This window comes from Corvus moneduloides, chromosome 17, assembly GCF_009650955.1.
Source record: "Corvus moneduloides isolate bCorMon1 chromosome 17, bCorMon1.pri, whole genome shotgun sequence".
Classification (NCBI taxonomy): Eukaryota; Metazoa; Chordata; class Aves; order Passeriformes; family Corvidae; genus Corvus; species Corvus moneduloides.
The window spans coordinates 2,075,629-2,089,583 of record NC_045492.1 but is presented as its reverse complement, the minus strand read 5'-3'; positions in this window follow the sequence as shown (position 1 = coordinate 2,089,583).

Sequence of the window (13,955 nt, the reverse complement as noted above, 5' to 3'; positions counted from 1 at the left end):
TCACGACTGGCTAAACTCGTGGCCTGTCACTGCAGTGGGAAATTCAATTGCGGGTCTTGGGGGAATGACACAAAGTTATTTAAGTATGCATTTTGTGCTCATAAAAAATCCAGACAGCCAGGTTGCTGCAGTTCGCCCATATGTGACTGCTGCGCCTCTAAATTTATGAGATGTGATGTTTTGGCCACTTGGGGAGTGACAACTGGCACAAATTTTTAATAGTGGTCACTGTGCAGCAGGGCGGTTGCTACCCAGTAACACCTCTACGATGGTTAACTGACCGTCCCGTGTGGCAGGCACCATGGCCTCTAACACAACAGAAACTTGCCGCCCCGAACAATTTAGTTGATGAGCAGTTACTGCAAGGGCACATAGAGCCGTCTGTCAGCCCTTGAAATACTCCTGTATTTGTGATTCAAAAGAAATCAGGCAAATGGCGATTGGTACACGATCTGAGACGCATTAATGCAGTCATGGAAAGCATGGGTGCACTGCAACCAGGCATGCCATGATTCCTGCAACGTGGGACATTTTGGTTGTTGATTTGAAAGATTGCTTCTTTACAATTCCCTTACACCCTGATGACAGACCAAAATTTGCATTTTCAGTACCAGCTGTTAACAATGCTGCACCTGTAAAACGATATCAAAGGAAAGTTTTACCACAAGGTATGAAAAACAGTCCAACTATTTGTCAAATGTATGTGGCCCGAGCTCTATTGCCTATCAGAGAACAATTCCCTAACCGTTATTGCATCACTATATAGATGACACATTGATAGTATCTCCTTGCAAACAGGATTTGCAAAACATACAGCCAGAGCTTTTAAAGGCTCTGCACAAATATGGATTACTGATTGCACCTGGAAAAATCCAAACAGAAGCACCCTGGAAATATTTGAGATTAAAAATATTTGAACATACCATATTGTCCTGGGTTGCAGTGTATCCTATTACCATCCTCATGAGCTGTTGAAATCAGGTGGGGCAGTGTTTCCTTGCCTCCTCCCCCCAGACTATCTTTCTGTTAATGGCCCATCATTGTCCTGCCGAATGACTCAGAGATAACTCCCTCCGGACTATCTTCTGTTAATGAGCCTAATCAACACTTGGCCTCATGACTCATGACCCCATTGTGAGATGCTCCACCCAGAGGGAGGAACCAAGCATCCCATCCTGGATATAATCTGAGATTCTGAACACCAGAGACAACCTTTCCACTGCATTTCCAGAGGACAGGAGCTACACAGCCACCACTGGACCTTCTGAGGAAGAGCAGACCCTTTTTTCTACAGGATCACCGCTTCAGAGGACTGCAGCCACCATTCTGCTGGACTGTTACCACCACCCTGATTAACAGGGTGTCAGGTTGTATCCTGACTCTGTCAGTTTAACCCAGTGATTTCTGCCTTTATTTTTTTTCCCTCCTTTTATTTCCCTATTAAATTGTTATTCTGACTTGGTGTCTCCCACTGGTTTGTTTTCAAACTAGGACAACCAGTTATGACTTGCATCTTGTTTTACTCCTTGCAAGATTCTGCTTGTTTCTTGTGTGTCATGATGGATGGTGACTAAGGTCTTTTTCCCATTCTTTCAGATTTCTTCTAAAATCTCAATTAGGTCCTGATGTTTCACTAATTGCTTTACTAATGTGAGGCCCATCCCAATAGGGGTGGGTAGCAATTTATGGTATATGGTGTAGTTAGACCTTATCAATTGATGAGACACAACCGATGCTAAATACGGTAAGTCACACCTAACAATCTTGGTAAAATTACAAATACAAAAATTAGAGTGATTCCTGGTGGCTACATTTATTTTACTGTCATCTATCATCATAAAAGTGCAGATAGTTCTTAAGCATACACAACCTTGGCCAATCTATACAAGTACTGGTTTTGGTGAAGTGTCTGAGTGGATCTCAAAGTGACACATGCCTTGTTCTGCATCAAGACATATGTTTCTGGCATCAAGTGTATTACTTTCATAGATAAATCCTTGTTGTTCCCGTGTGATGCAAGATTCTAAATTTACCGTTTGCCACTTTCCTCTCAACCATCCGAGCCCATACTCTGTGTTCGGAGGGGTAAAATCTGTCCCTTTATGGTTTAGTCCTAATGTGACAATAGGATGAATTATATCAACTGTGGCATTCCGTATCGTAAGCACGAAGGAGTAGCTATGTTAGTCATTGGGTCATAGGTGAAATTTACCAAGGTCCACCAGGATCGGAGCTTTCTTTCTAATTTAGTAGCATTGTCCCAAACAGCTCCTCAGATTTCAATAGGAAAAACACCTTCTTACCTTCTCTTATGATTAAGGAAGCTGCGGACTGCATCCATAATTGAGCTTGTATGCAGCTAAGGGCTAATGAGACATTGTCCTGAGCTGTGCCAAGTGTGTTTAGTATCATTCGTGGTCCAGGTCGCTGAATTTTGCGAGGTCTGGCAGTATTTTTGAGACTTGCCACTGGCTGTTTCCCAATGCTAATAGGGAAGATTGTAGGGGCTGTTTTAATTTGGTCAGGTCACTGGTTGCTGTGGCCAATTTATTCATCAGTATCTCTGAATCAAATCCCATTTACGACTCCCAGTCCTGTTCCCAGCCTGCCAGTCAGGTCTCTCCGCGTTCTGCCCTTGAGGGGGCTTTGCTCCTGCAGCCAGGCTGTCCACCCTTCAAAGGATGTTTGAATTAAAGGGGAGCAGGCTGGTTGGATCTCAGAAATGTTAATTTGCATTAGTAGTTCTACACGCTTAAGAGACCACTCTGGATTAAACAGCAGTAATTGCTGGCCTGTGTTTCTCACTACATAAGGGCCAATCTCATAAACCTTTGGCTCAGATTTAAGTGATGTGACCTGGGTTTGGATCTGATTGCCAGAGTAGGTCGTAGTAGGCCTAGCCATGGCATTTATCTGGAATTTGAATGAGAGTCCATTACTGTCCTGGGCCCAAAGACAAACTACTTCAACGGTCTGTGCTAATGTAAAATTATACCAACAATCTACTTCACTTGAATGACTACAGATTTCATTATGTTTGTCTGTAGGAGTAGTTGAGACACTGATTTGGGTTGCTTTTTTATGAGTAGTTCCGTTAATCATTCAGCATCTTATTTTGATTTCTTCTCTTACAGTTCCCTGAAGTTGCCAAGTTTTTTGTTTTGTCCATTCTTGCTTTATATACACTTGGTTCCCATGCATGACCACAGTCAGCAGGTTGAAATCCTTTAAATCAGAATATTTCCCCATGAGTCCAGTAAACTGCATAAAGGCTTGGGACCATATGTCTTCTCTCCTATGAATAACTTTTCAGCTTAAGGCTATAATTATGACTGAAAAAACCCCAATTTTCTGGGTTATACTTGTGTGCCACCGTAATATTTTCATTTTGTTTGGGTAAACTTCAAATTCAGTTCATCATCCCCAGGGGTCACTTTCCAAGGGGCCTCTGGAGCCTTCTTTACCCAAGTATGGTGAATCCATGCACTCTGCTCTCTGATCTTAATCGCGGTGTAAGTGATGAGAAGCACCTGGAATCATCCTCCCCACTGTGGTTCCAGAGGTTTTTCTGTAAGAGACTTAACATATACATAATCTCCAGGCTGAATGTCATGTACAGGACTGTCCAAGCCTCAACTTCGGGTTCCAGCCACATTTTTCAGTTTCTCTAAGCTGTTTGTCTAAAGCAATCATATTGGTGGTTAAAGTCTCCTCCCCAATTTAGGTAGATATTCCTTTCTGTACCCCATATGGTCTCCCATAAAGTATTTCGAAGGCACTTAGGTTTTTTTTTAATTCTGGCCTTGGTCCGAATTCATAACAATGCAAGTGGAAGAGATTGGGGCCAGGGTAGGTTAGCTTCTTGCCCTAGTCTCACAATTTGCTGTTTAATCAAATGATTCATTTTCTCTACTTGGCCACTCAACTGGGGGTGGTATGGAGTGTGGCGTTCCCAATCTATGCCTAAATGTCGGCTGGTTTGTTGTACCGCCCTTGAAATAAAATGTGGTCCCCTATCTGAGGATATTGTGGCTGGAACTCTGAAGCGTGGTATTATTTCTTGTAGTAACGCTTTGGTTACTTCCCGAGCTTTAGCGGTCCTAGTAGGAAAAGCTTCTGGCCATCCTGAAAAAGTGTCTGTCAGCACTAGTAAATATCGATACCCCCCTTTTCTTGGAATTTCTGTAAAATCAATTTGCCACTGCTGTCCAGGCCCATGGCCCCTTCCAATTTGACCCATTTTTAGTTTGGGGGTATTTTTGGGATTAGTCTGAAGGCAAAGGTTACATTGTTGGGTTACCTGCACAATGGTTTCAAATAAATATCTAGCAATAATTTTCCCAATTTAGCAGTTATATAAGGCATTTGTTTCCCAATGTGTTTTCTGGTGCTCTTCTTTAACTAGTAACCATAGCAAATGGGAGGGAATAACCAATTTTCCTTCTGCAGTGATAACCCATCCTTCTTGGTTAAATGTTCCCCTTTCATCTTTAATCAATTTCTTGTCCCTTTTGTTCTATGTTGGCTTACCCTCTAGGGAAAGTTGTCTATCTAGGATCAAGGCTCCAGTTGTTGTTACCTCACTTTTTGCTGCTTCTTTTGCCTCTCTGTCCACCAGATCATTTCCTTCTTCCAGTTCTGAGCTCACCTTTTGATGTGCCTTGTGTGCATGATTGCTACCTTCTCAGGTAGCTGGACTGCTTCCAACAGCCACATTAGTTCTTGTGCACGTTTGATGTTCTTTCCCTGCGAATTTAACAGTCCTCTCTCTTTCCAAATGGCCCCTTGTGCATGTACAACTCCAAATGCATACCTTGAGTCTGCATAAATGTTTATTTTCTTTCCTTTTGCCATCTCTAAGGCACGGGTTAGGGCGATTATTTCAGCCTTCTGCACAGAGGTGTTTGTTGGCAGGGGTCCGGATTCTATCACCTCCCAGCAGGTGGTAACTGCATACCCAGCATGTCGCTTTCCACTGATGACGTAGCTGCTCCCATCAGTAAACCAGGTCTCTGTGTTGTCTGAAGGGGTATCCTGTAGATCCGGGCGGCTGGAAGAGGTGCCTTCGATAGTCTCCAGGCAATCATGGCGTACCGGTTCCCCTTGATTTCCGCTGAGAAAGGAAGCTGGGTTGACAATGTTAGTTACCACTATTTCTACATCATCTTGTTCTACCATGATGGCTTGATATTTCAGGAGCCTTTGTGGGGAGAGCCAGTGCCTACCTTTCACTTCCAGCACTGCGGACACCGTGTGGGACACCAGCACAGTCATTTTCTGACCCAAGGTGAATTTGCATGCTTCCTGGATGTTTAGCATGACTGCTGCAACAGCTCTGAGGCACCCAGGCCATCCTTTGGCTGCTGCATCTAGCTGCTTAGAGAAATAGGCAACTGCCCATCAGTATGGGCCCAGGTCCTGTGCTAGTATTCCCTGGGCGATCCCTTGTTTCTCATGGGAAAATAGAAAGAATGGCTTACTCACGTCTGGAAGTCCTAGAGCTGGAGCTGACATGAGGGCATTCTTTAGCTGGCTGAAGGCCCGCGTGGCCTCCTGTTGCAGTGGGGATCCTGCAACGTGCATATATCAAACCAGGAGTCCCGTGGAAAGGAAATATATACGGACAGACAGATTCTTGATAGCTGTTTCAGAGAGATGTTTATTTCTCCAGCCGCATGGCCGGAGCTCTGCTGAGGAACTGTTCCAGTCACGGGACCAAGGGTCCTTCTGCCCGCGCAGGGAACACAAACCAACCAATGGGAACGAGGCTGAGCAGGGGCAGGGAAACCCCGTGTCTGTGCCCTCAGGGCCCCTCTCCCAGGGCTCCATGGCAGGGGAGGGACCCCAACAGCCTCCTTTGTCCACTGGAGATCTCTGCTTTCCTTTGTAATGAGCTCGTATAGTGGTTTCACGAGCAGCCCTTAATTGTAAATCCACAATCTGCACCATCCTGTCATCCCCAGAAAAGTCCGTAACTCTTTCACTGTCTGGGGTTTCGGAGTTTGGCATATTGCTTCCTTGGTTTCCCCCGTTCTGGTGGTCTTCTTGTCTTCTTTCTGGGCACTGGTTCTTCCAATGACTGAATCTCCTGCAAATCGTGCATTGGTCTTTACTTAGCCGGGGTGGGCCCTGTCTGGGGGGTCCTTGTCTGGGTTTTTCCCTATTTCCTTCCTTTACTACTGCTGCCAATTTCTTCATCCCTTCTTGTAACTTTCTTCTCGATTACTGAATACCCTCCAAGCTGCATCTAATAGAGTTCCCAGGTCCCTCCCCTCTGGCCCCTGAGGTTTTTGCAATTTAGGTCTGATATCTCCTGTCTGAGAAACAAAGATACCAGCTGTTGTACCCTTACCTCGGTCTCAAAATCCAGCCATGTGTTACAGTGCATTGCGTCCCTCAGACGATCCAGGAATTTGGATGGTGACTCGAAAGGACCCTGTCTTACTGCATACAAAGCTGACCAATTTAGGGTTTTGGGAATGGCCCTTTCCACCCCTTTTGCTATCCATTCTTGATAACTTTTTAATTTCTCTAATTCGGCTGTTCTATTAGGACTCCAGTGTGGTTCCTGGAGTGGGAAGTAATCTTTTATATCTAATTGTTGCGTTTTGTAATAGTCCTCTGCCAAGTCTCGAGCTGTTTTCAAAACTAACTGTCTCTCTGTCTCTGTTAGTCCACCCAGTAATAATTGTATATCAGCCCAATCTGGATTATGCTGTTTGATTGTAAGTCGCAAGCGCTCAGCGGTACCCGCTGGATCACTTTGGTAACTTTTGGCAACGTTATACCATGCATCTAGGTCAGCAGTAGAGAAAGGTACTCTAATCAACATTGTATTCCCATCAGGTGCCACTGCCTCTCTCAGAGGTGCCTGTTTCCTGGTTCGGGACGAGACAGGACTGCCCGGGGGAGAGGGGGTTGGCGTTGGTGTTCCTTCCGAGTCTGCATCCTCTTCCTGTCTCCTAAGGGGAGGCTTAAGCAAATCTGTTAGTTCATCATCATCTTGTCCCTGGGCTGCTGCTTGATAGACTTTGTCTGACCTTGTACATCTCTGACCTATACTGCATGACGAACAACACTGCTTAATTCTTCCTCGGCCTTTTTTATTTTCTTTTTCCAGAGCTAGCACCATAGGATCACTGGGGGGTTTGATTCCACAATCTCTCTGCCATTCAGGGTGATTTCGGAGGGAGAAAAATGCATCAGTGTAAGAAACTTCTTCCCATTTACCTTCCCGTCTCAGAAACAGCATTAACTGGAGCAAGGTATTATAATCTAAAGTTCCATTAGATGGCCATTTTGCTTCCTTTTCTAATTTATACAGTGACCCCCACTGGGTACAATATTTTATAAGGGTTCTTTTTATTTTCTGTGCCTCCAGCTCCTACTATCTCTTTCCAATGTGCCAAGATACAGCCCAGCGGGCTTGCTCTGGGAATTTCCTTACTTTGTCTGGTTCCCATCCTATTCAGAGTTTGAGTTTACTCAAATACCGTGCCACCCCTTTCGGGTCACCTGTATAGTGTTTAAGACACTCTTTATAAATTCTCCTATGCCTTCTGCCAAGCCTGCTTTGCTGCAACTTGAAATTTCTTCAAAAGTCTTTACTATCTCCTCCCAATCTGTTTCTAGCACACTATTTTAGGAACGTGATGCTCCTTGCCACACAAAAGTTTCAACACAGAATGTTCCTTGCCTTCCCAACACTCTGGGCACAGATTTCTGCTTGCTAAATAAATAGAATTATAACATCTCCGACTTCCACAAAATCCGCACTGAGCTAAGACCCACAGCCGGTGTGGGGCTGGAGTTTTCTTACCCCCACACACACAAAGCAGGGAGTCCCTCCTATCACTCATGCAGATAGGACACATGAACAGAAAGAGTCGGGCCTATGCTTTTACCATATAGCTACTGAGGGATGGGGGTAACGACCTCCCTCCCTGCTTAGCCACTGTTGTTTCTATCTCCGTCTCCTAGTTTTATCTCGCTTCCACCCAAATCCTTCTTCGCACTCTCTCACAGTTCTTTCCCAGTTTTCTTCCCGAACTTCCCAAATCTCAGGTACCAAATGTGACTTTCCACACACAATCTTTAAAATTTCAGGCTCAAAATCAACTTCATTAGAGTACCCCTGATAGCACTGAGAACACAGGCTCTGCCGCCTGGCAGAAGATTAGTGCCACCTTCTCTTACAAACTTTACACTGTATTAATACCCATGCAACATGCCACCCTCTTGTTGAATGAAAAGTTCTGACGCATGCACAAAAACAAGCTATTCCACATACTCTTTCAAGCCCTAAATTCTCTGCTGCTGGTTGTTCCCAATCAAGAGTCACTAATCTTCCTGCAGAGGTTCTGTATATTCCCTCTAAAGGGACTCGTTTGCCTCTCGTCTCTATCCAGTGTCTTATTGGATTTATAAATTCCCACAAATCCAAACCGAACCACTGAGGGGAAGGGGTTCTCCCAGCTATGATTCCAAATCCAACAAGCAAGCACCTCCCCAAACAAATGCTTCAATATCACACTCTCAAACAACACACGGCAACACGCCCACCCAAGATTTACAAACAAATAGGCGAGCTAATATACAGCCACATACACATGAAAGCAATCCAACAACAACCAATATCCACAGCAGACATATAAGCAACACAACAACATTCAAACCAGCTACTAGTAGCAAAAATGTTCACAACACTCACTTGTAATAGCTTCAGGGTCCCGCTTACATTTTCCCGACATGGTGACAAGCTCCGGAGGGGTCCCCCCCTTTTTGGAATCACCCGATCCGCTCTCAGGATCACCGGCAGCCGCTCTGTCGGTCAGTGATTCCCCCTTGCCGGCTCCGGTAGCCGGTTGCTCGTAAGCCCCACCTTTACCCTCACAGGGACTACACTGTGCGCGGGACGTCTCCTCGCGGCTTACCAGCAGCCCTGGCCATGCGTACGACTCACAGGCACCCTAAATGCAAAGCATACCGTTTATCCGCAGTTTCAGCAGGTTGTTGTCTGTCCGCCGCAGTGAGCGAGCCGAGGGGCGGAGATCCTCCAGGAAAGCCCTGGGGCGTGCCTAGGACATCCGCTCCTAAGCCGATCCTGCAGCTGGACAGAGTTTCTCCTGGCTGCTCGCCAAAATGATGAGCGGGAAAGACTCCACTACTAAATAAGTAGTAAAGTAGGTATGTTTATTCCAGCACTGGAACGCATGGGGAATAGCTCCTCCAAAACCATGCGTGCTGACAGCTGCATTCAGCTTGGTATTTATCAGGTTACAAGTTCCATATTCATTAAGTTTCCCAATACGCCTATACATATTCATCACCTAACCCCGCCCAGCCTCACTTCGTATTATAAGGAACCCAAAAGTCATTTACATCTACGTTTTGCGTGCGCAGTGTTGTCTGTTGGCTTTGGTAAGGGTCTCCGAGGGTCTTGTTTCGATGAAGTCAGGAGTCTTCCTCATCCTGAACTTTTCACCTTTCCTCCCTGTGCATGCTCTTTATACCCCTGGCCTGAGTTTAAGCTTCGAGACTGGTTTGAGCTAGTTTTGGGCTGAGCACAGGATGTCTGTCCGAGACTCCCGCTGCCCTTATCAGTGGTCTCTTATCTTTTCTTCCTGCTCTGGTATGCTGACCAAGCTAGATGCATTGTTCCTAACAAACTAATTCTTCTGCTTCCCATCCCCCTGATTCAAAATTACTCATATTTATTCAAATTTACTCCATTTTCGTCAGTTTTGTTTAAATTCCTGACAGGAATGAGAAGTCGTCTTTACAAACAAACTGTGGGCCTGCTGTACATAAAGCCAGATACTGAGAGGTAAAAGAAGCAATGGGAGGAACCAAAAATTCCATAGGAATTCCACTAATTGACACGGAGTGTTACTCACTCAAGACTGCCTTAAATCCCTGGACTTAGAGAAAAAGAACAGAAACACAAGGCAAAAGAAAACAGGGGGGAGGGGGGGAGAGGGAAGGGGAGAGTACACATTGGAAGGGAGTCTGTTCCTAGGCAATTCGGGAAGTCTGTACCTCTCAAGTACCTCAGCCAACGGGGAAAGACAGAGGGAAATGTGGCCAGGAAATTAGGATAAAAAGGAGGCTGGATCCTCCAACAACTTGAGAGATCCCACAGGAAATGGCCATGATCTCTGCCTTTATGCAAATAAAGTAACAGGGTTTCTTTGTCTCCTTTTTGGACATAAGCCTCTGGTGGCTTTGGATTAGTTTTCCTGACATTCCAAAGGGGTTTGGGGTCTTTTTTGGGTCCTTCTGGAGCGTCCCGTCCTGTCGTGACTCCGCCCAGCCAACCCCTGAGGGGACGTTTTGCTGAGGCGGGAACCGCTGGCGCACACCCACGCCCTCCCCTGGCCCAGCCAACCCCTGTGGGGAGTTTTCCCCAAGCGCGGTTTCGGCAGGAGCCGCCCCTCCCTTCTCAAGCAAAGCGGTGCGGAGGGGGGACTGCGCGACGGCAGCTGAAGAGCTTGGGAGCCTCCGAAACGGCGGGCGGGTCCCCTCAGGCCGCCCAGTGTTCCTCCCCTCTCCCTCTCTTGCCGCCATTTCTCCCCCGCCCCAGCCCGTCCCTCACGGCCACCGCACTCTGATTGGCCGTCGCCGTGAGGCGCGCTGCGCTCCCATTGGTTCAGCCCTTCCTGCGCCTCCGGAGCCACGCGCTGATTGGCTGGCGGGTGAAGAAAGGGGCGGCGCAGAGCGATCAGGGCAGTCCCAAGCACAGACTCGGGCTGGGCAGAGAATGGATCGAGAGTCGCCCTGGGGAGAAGGACTTGGGGGTGTTGGTGGATAAAAAGCTCAACGTGCCCCAGCCCCTTGCACTGTCACCCAGAAACCCCCTATGTCCTGGGCTGACCTCACAGCGTGGGCAGCAGGGGACAGGGGGATTCTGCCCCTCTGCCCTGCTTGGCTGAGATCCCACCTGCAGAGCTGCCTCCAGCCCTGGGGTCCAACATCAGAAGGATGTGGAGCTGCTGGAGTGAGTTCAGAGAGGCTGCAGAGATGCTCCAAGGGCCGGAGCCCCTCTGCTCCGAGCCGGGCTGGGAGAGCTGCGGGTGTTCAGCCTGGAGAAGAGAAGGCTCCGGGGAGACCTTAGAGCCATTTCCAGTGCCTAAAGGGGCTCCAGGGGAGCTGGGAGTGGGCCTGGAATGCCAGGACAAGGGGAATGGCTTTCCATTCCAGAGGGCAGGGTTAGAAGAAATTCTTCCCTGGGAGGGTGGGGAGGCCCTGGCACAGGGTGCCCAGAGAAGCTGTGGCTGCCCCATGCCTGGAAGTGTCCAAGGCCAGGTTGGAGGGGCCTTGGAGCAGCCTGGTCTGGTGGCAGATGTCCCTGCCCGTGGCCGGGGGGGGCACAGGATGAGCTTTGAGGTCCCTCCATCCCAGACCAGTCGGGGATTCTATGCTGAGGTGAACCATCACGCTAGGGATGGCAAATCCAGGGGGTGCCAAGCTGCCATGGCATCATGTCCATTGGGTGGTCCCTGACAAGGTCAAAGGGCAGCTCCTGAGGAGACCAGGTCATCCAGTTGGGCCAAGACTGCAAAAGTGGGATGCCATCACTCGGTGCTGAAGGCTCACTGCCAGGTGCCCTGACCCTTGAGCAGCTGTAGAAAGTGGAGGCTTACGTGCCTTCAAGGCAGGGTAGCCTGAGCACACGGCTTCTGTCTCTCCTGCCTGTGGGTCTCCCATGTCTGGGCAAGGGATGCAAGCTGAGCTGAGGCTGGACGTGACATCAGTGCGTGGCACATCCGTCAGCCTCAGGGACCGTAGAAATGGGCGGTGGCTCCCGCCAGGAAGATGCATCGCTGCCACTCACTGTGACAGACAACATGGAGAATAGAAATTTTCGGTTGCAAAATAGAGCTTAAAGACTAACTAGCAAATTAGATAAAAGAATGTAAAAGTACACACACAGGATGCTAAACAGAGCTGAAAGCAGTGGATAAAGAGATAATAAGGAACCTAAGTGGGATTTGTGACAAAGTTCTGTAACAAGGAACACCAGTGCACGCTCTAAGAGAAGTTCAAGGCAAGGTCACTTACAATTTTGGGGGCTCTCAGCAAATACGACCACCAGAGACCCCTTTAGATAACCCTCTAAGACCATAAAAGGACTTCCAGTAAGGGGCAGAGGTGGGTAAATTAGTTCTAGGAACGTAAGGTTTATGTATTAGCCAGGAAGTACTTTGTAATGAATGTGTACAATCCTGACGGAATAAACAGCCGGTGTAAAGTTTCATGACACACATCTGCTTAGAGGAGACAGCCTCTGCATGTAAATATTAGTCGTTAATCAACAGTAATACTGGCTCCAGGGAGGATCAGTGCGTGCTGTCACCACAGCCTGGCCACTTCCTGCACCTGATCCAGCAGTACTGAGCCCGCTGGCTCGGGCAGTTTGCCATTCACTTCGCTGCTCACTCGGTCCATACCTCGCCAGCCCAGCTGTAAGGAGACTGTGTGGCTGTTGAATGTTTTGCAATGTCAGGCAGCACCGTCCCTGGTCCCCCATTATTCACAGAGTCCATCAGGTCGGCCAGCCACGATTTCCCCGTGGTAAATCTGTGCTGGCCGTTCCCAGTGCCCTTCCCTCGCAGTTGCTTGAAAGGGTGTCCAGGACCATTTGCTCCATCACCTTCCCAGGGATTCCAAAGGAGCTGATTAGCCTGTAGTTCTTCAGACCCTCCTTTTTTTGTGCCCATCTTTAAGACTGGTGTAACACTCTTTGCTGTTCTCAGGAACCACCTTCAATGGCCAGGCTTTTTTGAAGATGACAGACAGCTCCTGTAGCTTCCTCTGGTCCTCACACCTGGTGGATGCCTGGCTCAAGAGCTCCCTGACTATTCTCCCCCTCCCCTACTGCTTCCACAGCAATGTCTGTTCACTCCTTCTGGATAACTTGATTCTTCTTCCACAATGTTTTCTTCCACATTCGTCCTTTCTGAGATGAGGTTGATCACAAGTTCCCTGCTCAATTGATCTCCTGTCAGCCAGGGCTGTGATTCTGCTTTTCACCTTGCTAAGTTATCTTATTCTAAATTAGGCCCTTGTGAGAAATAGAACTCACTTTTCAAAGTTGGAAAGATTTAATAAGGGACAAAGTCAACAAAGGCAAAAGGTAACAGCGCTGGGTGCAGAGCCACAGCCAGAGGCACGCAGTCAACAGCAGCAACCCCCCTTATATACCCCTGGGTATTGCATCAGCTAGTTACATATTTATAAATAATTTTTCATATTAAAACCTTTTCTGAACTAATTAACATGGCTCCTCGCCTGTCCCACCTTTTTAGAGCGTGTGCAGTTGTCTTTGTCTAGGGCAGTTGTTACTTTTCCATACATTCAAGAGGTTTCGATTCCCTCACTGCTTAGATGTTATCCAATTACAACCATCCTCCTACCTCAGTACAACCTTCCTGTTAAACATAGCTCTAAACCCCAGTGAAAGTCAACACCCAGTCTCCTCCCCTCGTAACAACAGAACCACTCTCACGGAGCCAACATTACAATGCACAACCCATCTGCGAAAGCCAACACTATCAAATGTACTTTTCACAGCCTCAACCCCTGACCTTCTCATCCTCAGGCAGTTCTTGAGCGTCTCCAGGATCAAGAACTCCTCCCTCCTGTCAAAGGTCATAGGAAGATGAGTGTATTATCAGCTGGGCAAGTTTCAACTTCGATCACTCATCATTAATGGAAAAACTGATCTGGAAGGGAAAGGAGCTCACAGAATCACAGTTTCAGCCCTTGCCTAGGAATTGTCCCTGATCAAGCCATATAAGCCCACAAACCAGGGACTTATATGGCTTGAAGAACAGCCTTCAAATGATCTCTACACCCCAGCTTTTACCTCCCTCAGAGTGCTCCTTCCCACAGTATGTCACACCAGCCTGGCACAGCTGCCATGCAGGTGACATCCACTGTCACCAACAACAGGA